The 16204-nt window shown below is 39.3% G+C and overlaps 1 protein-coding gene across 1 annotated transcript in view; it reads right to left on the reverse strand.

The window, feature by feature from the left end:
• Window positions 1-16204, reverse strand: part of USH2A (usherin) — an 890339-nt gene that overhangs the window by 433156 nt on the left and 440979 nt on the right. The window lies entirely within an intron of this gene.

Genomic DNA, 16204 nt, shown 5'->3' on the forward strand with positions numbered 1-16204 from the left:
ACCAACTGCGTGTTATTTGACCTTCAAATTGTCCAGGCTCAGTACAAATGCCAATTTCTTTCTTAAGATTTCACCAGCATACTATGCCATGACCCTTGGCAGAAGGCGGAGCTATTATCCTCTCCTTTGTCTCTCAGAGTTTTGCACACACTTTTGGCATAACACAACACTGTGTCATAATGATTTATTTCCATGACTATCTGGTCCATTAGACTGAACACTGTAAAGAACAATGGTGCCATGTTCATTTTACATCCTCAATATCTAGTACACTGCCTGTACATCGTAGGTCTGAATATATGTCTGAATAAATGAAGAAAGAATTAACTAATGACATGATCTAGATGCAGTAGAGCTAGGTATGAAAGATGATAAAGACAATTGGGCTAGTACTCTATCCAGTAACACTCTCCCTCCTCTGAACTTCTTTAGTACTTTATATCTATCTGGCTCTCTGAAAGTGAAAGTTGCTGAGTCATGTCCAACTCTTTGCAACCAAATAAACTGTACAGTCCATGGAGTTCTCCAGGCCAGAATACTGGAGTTGGTGGCCATTCCCTTTTCCAGGGGATCTTCCCAACCCAGGGATCAAACCCAGGTCTCCTGCATTGCAGGTGGATTCTTTACCAGCTGAGCTACCAGGGAAGCCCATCTGTCTCTCTAAAAAAAACCACATTCACTTGCATTAAAAGAAGCTAATCTGTAATTTACTAATTCAATTCTGAAATATCAAACACTTTATTTAGAAAGGTACTCAATAATTATTTTGTTGACTGAATCTAAGCAAAGTTCAGTCAACTTTACCAAGATTTAAACGTGTCACATTTTCATACTGCTAGAAATAATCAGTATTTTCTGGAATACTTTTGAAATAAGGTAGTTACAATGTAAGCAACACATTTTCTTTAGAGATCATTAACCTTGAACCATTACAATTTCATGTATAAAAGATGAATGAAATGCAACCTAATTCAGGGAAATAGATTTTGCATTGCACTGACAGCAAAAGTAAACTGGAAAGAGAACACTTTGATTTTCATGCAAAGTATAATCAATTGGTTAAACATGTAGGTCATCAGAATAAAGGCAAAAAAAATTTTTTACACTAAAAATAGCTACTCTAGAACAAAAGGTGATTACCAAGAAAAGACTTATAATGCTTTTGATTAAACTTGCTTGCTTCACAACTTTATCTTACAGGTCCTTGATGGTACCAAGTTGAGGTTGGAGGCAACACAGGCAATGGGGGGGGGGGGGGGGTCAGAAGATAAGTTATAAGAACACTTTGAAGTTGTTAAAACAGAATGGCCTTGCCAGAGACTTCTGAGAGACGGCAGGAACAGCTACACTATGTGTGCACAAGTCAGACAGAACTGAGGTCCTTTCATTTGGAAAAATATCCTATGAAACTTACAAAGTTAAAACTCATGATAATAATGGCCTCAGAGGCTATACAGAGAGTAACTATTATTTACTGTGGGAAAACTTCATGCAAAAAAACATGTCCTACTAGCAGGTCCAACCCAACTATTGGGTTGGTCAAAAAGTTCATTTAGGTTTTTCATAATACCTTAAGGAAAACCCTGAATGAACATTTTGGCCAACCCAATGCGATGTGTAATATGCTAACATATTATACCTCCATTTCCCTGTTTTTGTCATCTTTTCCTTCTGATTCTCAAGAGCTTGGTGACTGCAGCCTTTCATCCCTCCCATCTGTCTGAATTCCTTACATTTCTGAGAAAGGAGAGCTGGGGATTTGACTTAAAAGCCAGTTGCAGGAGCAAAACCAAGGAGGAAACAGAACCTGGAGGAAAGAGGGAATCCCTGATCGGTAAGTGCTACTAGGGAAAAGCTGTTGTATTTGAACATGAGAATGCAACTATTTTCTCTGAAAACATACCCCAGCAGGAAACTGTTTTCCATGGGGCTGATTCCAAGTGACTTTGGAATATTTTACTTGAGAATATCTCCTAGTCATACCAAAGTGTCTTGGTCAGCTGCAAACCACTGGATGCTATGATGATCTTTTGCCAGTGAACTCTTTGTGGTGGGCAGTTCTTGCTTTCTTACATTCTAGCTTGTTGAGGCAGGGATTTGGTTACCTACTTTGCAGTTGGTTAAGAAGTCGTAGCATTCAATGGTGGCCCAAGACATATTTGTATGTGTTTGCTGGCTCAAACTTGCATATCCAAGTAGTCCTTAGTTATCTTGAGCTGGTAGGGTCAGAAGGCATCATCATAGTATCACCATATTAAGTATCTTCTTATCACAGAGTGCCCCATTCTCATTTACACTACAGTCTCCATGCTTTGAGGGCGACCTTGATCACAGAACTCCCAGAATACTGGGAGAACTCACCCAGAATACCTGTCTCGAATGGGAGTATCTTTCTGTATTAGTTCCAGGATTACTCTCTGTGCCTGGATTCTACTCTGACAAAATATGCTCCTCCATAGGTTGAGAAGCATCCATGTATACGATGGTCAGGACTGAGGGAGACCAGGATGAGGAAGTGAGCAAACAGGATCAAGTTGCTAGAGAAAGCCAGTATGACTCGTGACCCAGGACTGAAGTAGAAGACGCCAACTCTTATCAAGTCCTCCACTCATAGTTGGCATTTACTCCTAGACTGTTTAAGGTAATAAGAAATGTATGGATGAGAAAGCTGCTGCATTTTAAGAGTTTAGCATGGCTTTAAATTGAATGCTGACTAGGGTTTAAGGCTATCTGTACATAAAATATGAAAAGTGCCCAAAGTGCCACAGAAAACAGAACAGAGCAAGAGGAAAGAGTGCGCAGTAATTTTAAAGGCAAGAGTCAGGGATGTGAACTAAGTGTGCTGTCATAATCATTTTGATATATATGTAAGTAAAGTCATAAGGCTGTACACCTTCAACTCAATTACTGCATGTCAATTATATGTCAATAAAACTGAAAGGAAAAGAGAAAAAGCGTGAGTCAGTGGAGGCCACAGCAGCAGGATGACATTTTCAGCAAATGCCTGGAAAGAATGAGAGTAACAGTTGTGGGGATTCTAAGCAAAGGACTATTTTAAGAGAGGGAACAAGCTAAGCAACGGCTTGGAAGGAGGAACATGACTACCATGAACATGGCAAGAAGGCCAATGAGGCTGGAGCAGAGCAAATGAAGCAGAAAGAAGTAAGGGGTGACATCAGAAAATTAATAAGGGATAAGACCATATGAGTGTTGTATGTATATGCATGAATTTGGAGTTTTAATTTGGAGAGAATCTAGTTAGAAAGCTACAAGACAGTTTTGAACAGAGAAGGTGGTCAGATATGGATTTCATCAACATCAGTTTTCAATTTCAGACGGCTTTATTATATGTCTTGGAGAAGATCATTTTGGGTTGAATACCTGGAGTGACTTCATGAAATTCAATGTCCAAATCTCTCCCCAGCTTTGGAAGTTCTCAGCTATAGTTTATTTTGATAAACTTTTTGCTCTTTTCTTCTCTTCCATTTCTGGGATTCTGTGATATATAAACTGGTTCTTTTAATGGCATCTCATAATTCATGTAAGTTTTCTTCACTCTCTTTCATTCATTTTGTTTTGCTGACTAGATGATTTCAAATGACCTGTCTTCTAGCTCACAAATTCTTCTGCTTGGTTGAGTCTGTTCTTGTATCTCTTTACTGAATTTTTTGATTGTCCTTATGTTCTTTGACTCAAGGACATCTATTTGTTCTTTTAAACAATTTCTATTTCTTTGTTGAGCTTCCCGTTTTGTTTATGCATAATTTTTCTAACTTCATTTAGTTGTCTATTTTTGTTTTCTCATAGTACAGTGTATTTCCTTAATAGGATAAGCCTAAACTCTATGTCAGACAGTTCACAGATACTGGTTTTCTTTGGTGGTGTCTTATTTCCTTGATTATCATGATCCTTATGAATCATAGTGTCTGTATATTCAAGGAAGTAGGCATCTCTTGACTACTTGGACTGGTTTTATCCACTGGGTAAGTCTTGAAACCAGTTTTATGGGTACAGGCCTGGCACTTGAGCCTGTAGTAATGGCCCTTGGACCTGTATCTATGTGCACTGACAAGGATTCCGGGTACAGGGGGCGTAAGAAGTCCAGGTGTATGGACTACTGGGTGGGCCCCGCATCTGCATGTTTAGTGTTTGGTCCAGTACTTGGATGTTCCAGGAACCTGGCATTATGAGAGTTGACCTGGAACCTGAGAATATGAGGGCTGGCTTCGAGTTAGAACAAGCCTGGACCTGTAACTATAGGAGTCAGCCTGTGACCTGCAGTCTCAGGAGCTGAATTGTAGGCTGTGTCTGTGGGAGCTCGCCATGCACATGGCTAGGCCAAGGGCCTGGGTATGTGTGTGCGAGCTAGAATTAAAGATAGCATGGCAGAGGCTGGGCCTGGTACACAGGAGCTATGTGGGACCACTGGAGCTGGCCAACGAAGGAAGCAAGAATACATCACAGGGAAAAGACAGTCTCTCCAATAAGTGGTGGTAGAAAAACTGGACAGCTACAGGTAAGAGAAGAAATTAGAACATTATGTAACATAATACTGAGCACCGAAGAATTGATGCTTTTGAACTGTGGTGTTGGAGAAGACTCTTGACAGTCCCTTGGACAGCAAGGAGATCCAATCAGTCCATACTAAAGGAGATCAGTCCTGAATATTCATTGGAAGGACTGATGCTGAAGCTGAAACTCCAATACTTTGGCTACTTGATGCAAAGAACTGACTCATTGGAAAAGACCCTGATGCTGGGAAAGATTGAAGGCAGGAGGAGAAAGATGTGTGTTTGTGTTACTTAGCCATAAAAAAAAAAAATGAAATAATACCATTTGCAGCAACAGGGATGGATCTAGAAATTATCATACTAAATGACATAAGCCAGAGAGAAAGACAAATGTCATATGATACTGCTCATACATGGAATCTAAGAAAAAACTATAAATAAAGTTATTTACAAAACAGAAATAAACTTGCAGACCTAGAAAAACTCATGGTTACCAAAGGTGAAAGGTGGGAGGGATAAAGTAGGAGTTTGGGATTAACATATACATACTACTATATCTAAAATAGCCAACAAGTATGCTGGATCATTGAAAAAGCAAGAGAGTTCCAGGAAAACATCTATTTCTGCTTTATTGACTATGCCAAAGCCTTTGTGTGGATCACAATAAACTGTGGAAAATTCTGAAAGAGATGAGAATACCAGAACACTTGACCTGCCTCTTGGGAAACCTATATGCAGGTCAGGAAGCAACAGTTAGAACTGGACACGGAACAACAGACTGGTTCCAAATAGGAAAAGGAGCACATCAAGACTGTATATTGTCACCCTGCCTATTTAACTTCTATGCAGAGTACATCATGAGAAACGCTGGACTGGGAGAAGCACAAGCTGGAATAAAGATTGCCAGGAGAAATATCAATAACCTTAGATATGCAGATGATATCACTCTTATGGCAGAAGTGAAGAGGAACTAAAAAGCCTCTTGATGAAAGTGAAAGAGGAGAGTAAAAAAGTTGGCTTAAAGCTCAACATTCAGAAAACTAAGATCATGGCATCTGGTCCCATCGCCTCATGGGAAACAGATGGGGAGACAGTGGAAACAGTGTCAGACTTTATTTTCTTTGGGCTTCAAAATCACTGCAGATGGTGATTGCAGCCATGAAATTAAAAGACGCTTACTCCTTGGAAGGAAAGTTATGACCAACCTAGATAGCATATTAAAAAGCAGAGACATTACTTTGCCAACAAAGGTCTGTCTAGTCAAGGCTATGGTTTTTCCAGTGGTCATGTATGCATGTGAGAGTTGGACTGTGAAGAAAGCTGAGTGCCAAAAAATTGATGCTTTTGAACTATGGTGTTGCAGAAGACTCTTGAGAGTCCCTTGGACTGCAAGGAGATCCAACCAGTCCATCCTAAAGGAGATCAGTCCTGGGTGTTCATTGGAAGGACTGATGTTGAAGCTGAAACTCCAATACTTTGGCCACCTCATGCCAAGAGCTGACTCACTGGAAAAGACCCTGATGCTGGGAGGGATTGGGAGCAGGAGGAGAAGGGGACGACAGAGGATGAGATGCCTGGATGGCATCACTGACTCAATGGACATGGGTTTGAGTAAACTCCGGGAGTTGGTGATGGACAGGGAGGCCTGGCGTGCTGCGATTCATGGGGTTGCAAAAAGTTGGACACAACTGAGTGACTGAACTGAACTGAACTGAACTGACTAATGTATAGCACAGGGATCTATACTCAATATTTTGTAATATCCTATAAGGGAAAAGAATCTGAATAAATACATAATACATGTACATATATATATATATATATTTTGACTGAATCACTGTGCTGTACATGTGAAACTTACACAGCATTATAAACCAACTATAATTCAACCAAAAAATTCATGTTTGAGACACAGCAAGTTTGAAATGTCAATTAGACAAGCAGTGGAGATGTCAATTAGGCAATTTTAATAAATTTTGGAGTTTCAAGACAAACTGGCTTGAGATATACTTTGGAAAGTCATCATTATATGGATGACATTTAAAATGGATGAGAACACAAAAATAGAGTGAGTGTGGGTAGAAAAGAGAAAAAGTTTAAGGACCCAAATATTAAGATATCAATCTTAAGCTGTCTGGAATAGAAGCAGAAAACCAACCATAGAGACAGAGAAAGAACAATCAGTAAGCTATGAAGATTTGATACCCTAGAAGTCAAATGAAGGAAATGCTTCAAAGATGATAAGTCTAATAAGAGGAGGACTAAAAGTTGAATTAGCAATATGGCAGTCATTCATATTTGTACAATACAAGTGTAAGTTATGTTATGAGTGTCTAAGCCTGACTCAAATGGATTCATGAGAGGATGAGAGAAGAGGAATTAGAGATAGTGAATATAAGCAACTTTTTCAATATGTTTTGCTGTGGAGGAAAATAGAGAGGTGAAACAATAGATGGAAGGCAAGTAGAGGCCAAAGAAGATTTTTTTTTAATAATCAAATAAGATAAAATGATGTATGCTGACAGAAATGGCCCAAGAGGGAGGGCAGAATTGTTAATGGGGCTGGAACTTTGACCTTGAATATGTGAAAGACTGCAACCAAGAATGAAAGTGGAGGGTTTGTACTCAGAAGGAGCAGGGACAGATAATCTGTGGTTATGAAGGGAAAGGAGACTATGTGGATACAAATGCTGGGGGGACTGGGTGGGGTTTATCTTATAATTGCTTCAATTTTCTCAGTGAAGAAGGAAGCAAGATCATCAGTCCACAGTGATCTTTTGATTCCCCAGGCCACCCTGCAGTGACCACCTGTTCCTCATAGAATGACATACACAAGTGGTCAGTGAGAAACTACTTGATTTGACAAAGGCCTACCTCTCATGCCTTCCATACACTGGCCATTTCTGTCCCTCCATATCTCTCCAACACTACAATCTCACACCTCCAGGCCTTTGTAGGTGCTGTCTCTTCTAATGAACACCTGCTTTCTCCTTCTTTGTGCTTGACTGACTTTATCTCATCCATCAGGCTCATCTTCTTCTGAGTGGTCTTTCTTGATAATCTAACAGCATGGCCACCAGGTACCCTCAGTCATATCACCTTGCTTAGTTACTTACCATAATTACCAAAACATGACAGAAACTGTTATTGGTTTTACATCCCTCTCAGAAGGATATAAACACTTTAAGTACAAAAAGGCGCTTTCTATTGTGTTCCCCAAGATGTCTTCAGGATTGGTGAGATCTAACTAGTAGTTTTATTCATTGAAAAAATGAATTAGGCAAGGCCAGAGAAAATTCTATGGCCTACTTTTCACAGAAATAGAGAAATCTGAGTGAAAGTCTCTAAGAATCTATTGAATACAATTTGTCAGACCAATGTAATTGTGAGATGAAGGCAATTCATTGTTTTTTTTTCTATTTTCCGAATTCATTGTTAAAAGACAAGAAAAAGGCAGACTTGTACTTCTTTGAATGTTAAAACTTAATTCTCAAACATGAATATTTCATTAAAAATCTACAGTATTAAGGAAGATGTGGTACATACATAAGATGGAACGTTACTCAGTCGTGAAAAGGAAAAAATAATGCCATGTGCAGCAACATAGATGGGCCTAGAGATTATCATACTAAGTGAAGTAAATCAGACAAAGACAAATATATGATATTGCTTATATATAGAATACAATAAAAATGATACAAATGAACTTGTTTACAAAACAGAAACAGATTCAGTGACTTAGAAAACAAAGTTCTGGTTACCAGGGTGAGGGGGTGGGGGTGGTTAGCTTGGAATTGACATGTACATACTGCTATGTATAAAAATAGATAACCAACAAGGTCCTACTGTATAGCACAGGGAATTCTGCTCAATACTCTGTAATAAGCTAAATGGGAAAAGAATTTGAAAGAGAATAGATGCATGTATATGTATAACTGAATCACTTTGCTATACACCTGAAATTAACATTGTTAATCAGCTATACCCCAGTATGCAACATAAATTTTAAAAGCTACAATATATTATGGAAAATTAAAAAATATATATTAACAGTGGTTTTCTCAAAGTAAGGGCACGCAGATGAGTTAAGTTTTTGGCTATGTATATTTTTCAAATTCTATAATATTTAAGTATACATTATATGGAGAAAAGACAGCCATAGTTTACCAATATCAATTCATTATTTAAGAAAATTTATGCCAAAGACCTAGTTGACACATGCCCTATTACACTTCCTATGTCATCATACTTCCCCTTTCTTCAATGACTTCAGCATTGGCTCAATTTTCTTTTCAATCGTAATCCCTTTTTTGGCAGCTTCAACATCCTCAGTGGTGACTCATCTCTGAATCTGGCTTCATTTTAACTTCCTCAAATGTAATGCCCTTCACTTCTGCTTCATTTATTCAACATGCAGCATAGTTATACCCACTACTTAATCATCGTTGGAACAATTTCCAAGGTTCTCAATCTAAAATCGGCCCTCTCTGGTAAATTCCCACCTTGTCCACTTGTCATATCCATACAAACACTCACATGCCATCACACAATGTTCAGCCTCTTATCTTATTTCCAGAGTTTTTCACATTTGCATATTCCTTGCTATGATCTTTGCTCACCCATTTCAAAGCCATACTCCCGGGTCCCTAGATTTTTCAATCTCCCCAGTCCTCTTCTGTATCTGCCTTCCCAACTCCTAGCTCTGGCTAAACCTCATCTTCTTTCTCTAACACTTCTCATACCTCTAAGATGTGACTGAGAGGAACTGCTGAACATACTGAAAGAGTCTACTGCAATTCTAGGTTTTCCAGTTTGAACTGGATCTCTATCACTCCTCAGCAATAACGATCTTGTTACCTTGTTTCTCCCTTCATTGCACTTGTCTTTTTTTCTCCTTTTATAGTTTGGCCAATTTTCTGGAGGAATCAAGTGGGGTCTAAAATGGAGTCCTCAGAATAGTTCCCTCCTCTGAGCCCATCATTTTTCCTACCTGTGCCACAGGAATGGAGGTCAATATGGCTGTCATCCTAACCTATATCTTTTATCTTCTGCTCCTCTCTACCCCTGACCCTGTAGATGAGGGTGGAAGGGGAGAGTGAAAAAGCTAGCTTGAAACCCAACATGAAAAAAAAAAAAAACCTAAGATGGTGGTACCCAGTTCCATCACTTCATGGCAAATAGAAGGGGAAAAAGTGGAAACAGTGACCAATTTTATTTTCTTGAGCTCCAACATCACTGTGGACAGTGACTGCAACAATAAAATTAAGAGACACTTGCTCCTTGGAATAAAAGCTATGACAAACATAGACATTGTTTTAAAAAGCAGAGACATCACTTTGCTGACAAAGGTCCGTATAGTCAAAGCTATGGTTTTTCCAGTAGTCATGTACAGATATGATAGCTGGACCATAAAGAAAGCTGAGCACCAAAGAATCGAGCTTTCAAATTGTGGTGCTAGAGAAGACTCTTGAGAGTCCCTTGGACTGCAAGGAGATCAAAGCAGTCAATTCTACAGGAAATCAACTCTGGATATTCACTGGAAGGACTGATGCTGAAACTCCGATACTTTGGTCACCTGATAAGGAGAGCTGACTCATTGGAAAAGACCCTGATGCTAGGAAAGACTGAAGGCAAAAGGAGAAGGGGGAAGCAGAGGATTAGGCGGTTAGAAAGAATCACTGACTCAATGGACATGAATTTGAGCAAACTCCGGGAGATAGTGACGGGCAGAGGAGCCTGGCATGCTGCAGTCCATGGGTTCACCAAAAGTCAGACATAACTTAGCAAATGACCAACAACAACAACATAGACATATAGATATTCACAGAAATAGAGATATATGTGGATATCTTATTGACTGAAATTTATAAATCCTGCATGCTCAACTGGCACTTCATTTATGCTTATGATGATCATACAACCAAAATTTTACAACTTATGTAGAATTAACATTTTCTCCAATCTTTTTTAAGATAAATTAATTCCCACTCATAACATAATTTGTTTGTTCAAAAAAGTAATTCCCACCCATAACATAATTTGTTTGTTCACATGTCCAGTTTAGGAAATCAGATTGCTATACCTCTGTGATCATAGGAATTGAGGCTTTTAATTTTGAAAATTTAAAAACTCTCAACTCAGTGGTACAATGAAAGCCAGTCTGATTAAATAGCTTTTTTGACTTCCAGGTCATTTTTATGCCTGTCCTGTCCACCCCGAAGTGGATTATTCTCAATGTATTTCCATAAGAAGATGAAGTGTCATTAGGGTCCCTTGAATAATGAGGCATAAAAGAAAAAGAAAAGGGTAGAACCTAATGTGATACATGGTAGAGGAAGCTGCCCAGATGACCTGGTTGGGAAATGCTTGGTGAAATGGGAGGAGATGGTAAGAACAAGGGAAAGGAAAATTAGAGAAAGGTAAAAGGAAGCAGCATCAGTGGGGGGAAATAAAGAATAGCTGTGTAAAAGAAGAACAAATGGAACGGAGATTTTTTTTTAAAAAAGAATTAATTTAAAAAGTGAAAAAGTTCTGGGGGATGCAGACTAAAGTATTCTTTGTGAGTGAAGCCATAAACAAAACCACCAATATAAACTTTCAAGCAAAGAAGAATGTGATGATGATTCTCTCCTCCCTGCCTGACTGCAGCTGATTTGGTAGTATGACTGTACAGATGTGATTAGGTCCTTCAAGGGCAATGTAATGGATCAATGGATTCAAACAATCACAGGTACGTACACAACTCTGAGTCAGTAAATAGAAGGTAGGCGAACCCTAAAAATATAAGGCTACTGTTTGTCAGAGCCCCTTAATAACATCTTCTTTCACATTTCCTTGATGTCATCATTTGCATAAAATCAAACACCGGGAGTTGTGGACAGGGGAAAACAGATCACTCTAATATACATCATAAATGGATCTCAGTATCCTGAGATGTGATACAAGGAAATGCATCCCAGTGCACAGACACCTCACCAAATACTGTCAGGCAAGCTTTAATTTACAATACTGGCCATGAATTTTATGCTGTTTTATGATTGATTTCTTGCTATTGTTCGCAGCATTTCATTGATCTCAGTTTACAAAATGAACCAATAAGTAAGTAATATCTTCTTTTAATTCCTGGTATAAACTGAGAAATTTCTATCTTTTAATTGGTTTCTCCCATCAAAAAATTAAAAACAGTTTTGGGGCTTCCCCAGTAGCTCAGACGGTAAAGAATCTGCCTACAATGTGGGAGATTAGGTTCGATCTCTGGGTCAGGAAGATCCTCTGGAGAATGGGATGGCAACCCACTCAGGTGTTCTTGCCTGGAGAATTCCATGGACAGAGGAGCTTGGCAGGCTGCAGTCCATGGGGTCACAAAGAGGCGGACATGACTGGGTGACTTTCACTTTCACTTTGCTTCTTTATTACCTGGTTCTTTCTCTGAGAAATTCCTAGCAGTATTTCACAAAAGAAAAACAGATTTTTCCTGAATTTTCTCTCTCCTTTCTGTGCATCTTGTCCACAGATCATCAACAGGATGTTGAAAAACATAGGAACCATCTAGGTAGGTACTGACCACACCTCCTTCTGTCATTGGGTATTCCAACTTGAGAACCAGGGCAAAGGCATGGTTCAGTGAGAACCCATCTTGGGCAGCAGACCTAAGAGGTGTTGTGTTTTCCACAGATACCTGGAAAGCAATGAGTTATGCCAGAACACATGTGGTACGTCAGGGTGCATTCATCTCTGCCAGAGGACAGCTCCTGCTCCACCCCTGCTTCCCTTCTGATTCCAGAAAAATCAGATTCTGACCTTGTAATTAATAAAAGCAGAGGCTTTCTTTAGCCTGAAAATCACTGCTCTTCTGCTCCTCATAGAGACCTTAACTTACAACATGATGTTCTTTGGCCAGATGAGCAATTAACCAAGACCGACATTCAGTCATGTACTATCTAATTAACTTACAGAGCTGGAATAATTTTGCCCAGGTAAGGATTTGCCTATAAAACCACACCCAAACTACATAACCGAACTCCACAAATTTTCTGTTTGTGCTTACAGTATTTCCCACTTTATCAGAGAAATCCGTATCTTTCACTTTCATCAAATCCCTATTCAAAGTGTATATTATTCATGGAGAATCTCCTGTTTCTCCCCAACAGAAGCATGGTTTACACCCTATTTAGTTGCCCTTTTAGTAGATTTCCTTTGTGAGCACCTTTATCCCAGGCGTAAGTATTCACAGTGTTACACAGTATTGGAGAAGAAGGATGCATCTTACAGGGACCCCCATATGACTCCTAACATTTGGACACTTCTGATGGTGGAAAAGTGAAAACTTCATTGCAATAAGACAACCAGAAATAAAGAGAGGAAAGCTTAATTCCTCCACCAGGATCACAGCAGATGGCATGTGGTGGGGAAGCCCTGCCTGCTGGGAGTGGTCAGTCACGAGTTTGTCTGTGATAATGAGGGATGACGCTTCCTCACTTCCCCTCTCTCACTGGCTGGTTAGCGCAGAAGTCTTCCATGCTAAACTCCTTAGGCTGACAGCATTCTTAGCCAGCAGTCTTGAGTCTGGCTTTCTGAGTCTCTCTACCACTTAATTTGTAATAAACAGGGACGGGGGAGCCTGGTGGGCTGCCATCTATGGGGTCGCACAGAGTCAGACACGACTAAAGCGACTTAGCAGCAGCAGCAGCATGGTATATTTAGCCCAAGGCTATTTTTCTTGGTTACTTTTATAATAACATAACTTTACATGCACAAACACACACACACACACACACACACACACACACACACACACACACTAATATCCCACCCACTCTTCTACTTTGCCTCTGGACAGAAAGAGATAGAATTAGGATATCAGTATCCAGCTTTCAATTTTCATAAACACTTTTACCTCACAAGCCAGAGAGAGAGAACTGAGATAACATTACAGGAATATTATCTGAGAAACTTTAGCCATATAACTTAGCTAAATTTTTCCTAAAACCTGGGGCATTTTCCCTCAGTCTTAGAAGGATGGTTGCTATGCATGTGGATTAGTTTGCAGGAGGCAGAGATCACCTACTTGAAGTGAGGGCAGTAAACAAGTGAAATATGAGTATTAGAACTAATGAGGCCCATTTGTATATGCAGGTTAATGAAATCTGTGAAATTTTGAGATAAATCTGTGTCTAAGTATGTCCATCTATCTATCAAAAAGGAGACAGAATTTACAGAGGCTTTAAAGCAGTAGAGACAGAGGGAGCAGACATTCTGCATAGGAAGAGTTGGCAAAGGGCATTGTTGTAGAATAATTGAGCACAAGCTTGGTTAAAAATGTTCAGATTTAGGTCAACAAAGTTCAGTTTAGCTCAGGTGCAGGACATACAGAAAAAGTAAAGAAAATAAAGCTATAAAGACAGGTTGGGGCCTTTTTGGAAAGACCACTGGATTCCTGGTTGATAACTTTGTGGTGATGATGCAATGGACCCACATATAATGGAGCCAGGCATCAGGAAATCTTTGTCTAGTTCTGGCAAGGCCCTTAGTCTACATGGATTTGGGGAAAACACCTGCCCTCACTGGCTCTTGGTTTCCTCATCTGTAAAAAGAGAAGTTTGAGTTTGATGCTGTGAAAAGTTAAACTCTACTGAATGCCTATTTTTCTAAGAAAACTTGACATCCAGAATATTGTGATAAAAGTTTTTACTTCTTGGATATTTGCTCTGAACATTACAGTGGCTTAGAATCATCTGTTTCATTCCCCATAAAATGCTCTTTCAATTTAATTTGGAATGATACGATAAGCAAATTGTCCTGCATACAAGGAGAAAATGTGTAAAATGACCACAATAGGTTCCCAGCAAGTAAACTGTAATGTTAGAGTGTAAATATCTTTTTAAAATTATGCTTCTACATCAACTTGTAAAAATACAAGGTATCATAAGCAACCTCTGTATTTTTAGAAGCTGAAGAAGTCTTCGATGTCACAATTAGAAGTAGATTGGCCCCTTGTAAGACTTCTACCAAATTGTCTATCCTTGAATCATTTACATAGAAAGACATAGAATCCTTTACATAGGATGTTTCTCTTTAAAACAGTAATTTTCAAAGAGGGTTCTGTCGACGTTCCTTCAGGAAAACACACTTACATTACAAATGCTTTCACTATGACAGTGTCTAACATTCTTTCTGAATTAATTGATATTTTACTGTCGATTTCTTCAAAGGAGTATATCTGTGATGATTAGTTTTATGTGTCAACTCGGGTAGGCTATGTTGTCTACTTCTTTGGTCAAAGGCTAGTCTAAATGTTACTGTGAAGGTATATTTTAAATGGGATTAACACTTATAATCAGTTGACTTTAAACAAAGCAGATTACTCTCCATAATGTAGGTGAGTCTCATCCAATCAGTTGAAGGTCTTAACAGCAAAGACTGAGGTTTCCCAAATAATAGGGAATTATGTCTCTAAACTGCATCATAAAAATTCTGCCTGAGTTTCCAGCCTTTTGCTATGCCCTGTGGATTTTAAACTGAAGACAGCAACATCAACTCTTCCTTGGGTCTCTTGCCTGCTGACTTGCCCTACAAATTTCAGACTTTCCCACAATCACCTGAGCCCAGTTCTTAAGACAAAATTTTCCACTTCTCTCTCTTCATCTCTGCCCTCACCACTCCTTTCTCCTTTCCTCATTCTTTTTTTCTAACTTCAGTGCAGGAGGGTCTCAAATGGAGTGTAAGATACAGTTATATTTCTTTGGATATATCCAGCAGAGTAGCACTCTGTATCAGAAATGGACAGCAGTATTCTTGGCACTAGGAGTGGGTTTGGAAATCATAGAAAGAGGGAACAAATGTGTGTGTACTCTGGATTCAGATACATCTGAGTATTCAGAAAAATTCATGAGAGGGTCCAACAGGAGTCTGTGTTGAAAACTGGGAAACATTTTTAAGAATTTACCACTGAAGAAGCTGGCATGCTTTGGTTCTCAGAAGAGAGAGATTATTTTCAAAAGAGCCTTATGTTTGTTTACTTAGACTTGTCTTGCTAAACTTTTTTAAGATACTGGAATGCATTTAGCATTCCTTGAGGACTCATTTAAAAAAGAGTGATGCAAGGAAGAAAGTCATTCTTTCACCACCACTGATACCAGGAGAAAGAGGAATATCAGCAAAGTACAATGACAGAGAGTATAGGGTCCATCTGAGACAACCCTACCTGGAAGAGCAATCTTCATGACCACTCGGGCCTGGGGGAATCTAAGGTGGCCCCTGAGTAGGGGTACTGAGTAGACTCAGTACCTAGTGGAGTGTCAGTGGAAGAGTAGCAGTACCTCTGATACCCAGATATGGTGATGTTCATCTAGATCAGGGCCATGGGAATGCCTAGTGCAGTTACTATGGCACTTGGCCAACTGATGTCAGGCTTGATCCTAAGTCCATGTGAGAAAACCCCTATGGCTCCACAGATAGGTGAATGGATTAGTTTGCAGGAAGCAAAGATCACCTACTAGAGGTGGAGGCAATGAAAAAATGAAATATGAGTCTTAGAATTAAGGAGAATTATTTGTATATACAGATTAATGAGATCTGAAGTAAATCTGAAGTAAATCTACCTGTCTACCTATGTATCCATTCATCCATCCAGCCATCCATTAATCTATATCACCTTTAGAGTATAATCAATGAGGGCTCACTGTGTCACACCT

Source organism: Cervus elaphus, chromosome 14 (genome assembly GCF_910594005.1).
Source record: "Cervus elaphus chromosome 14, mCerEla1.1, whole genome shotgun sequence".
NCBI classification, from domain to species: domain Eukaryota; kingdom Metazoa; phylum Chordata; class Mammalia; order Artiodactyla; family Cervidae; genus Cervus; species Cervus elaphus.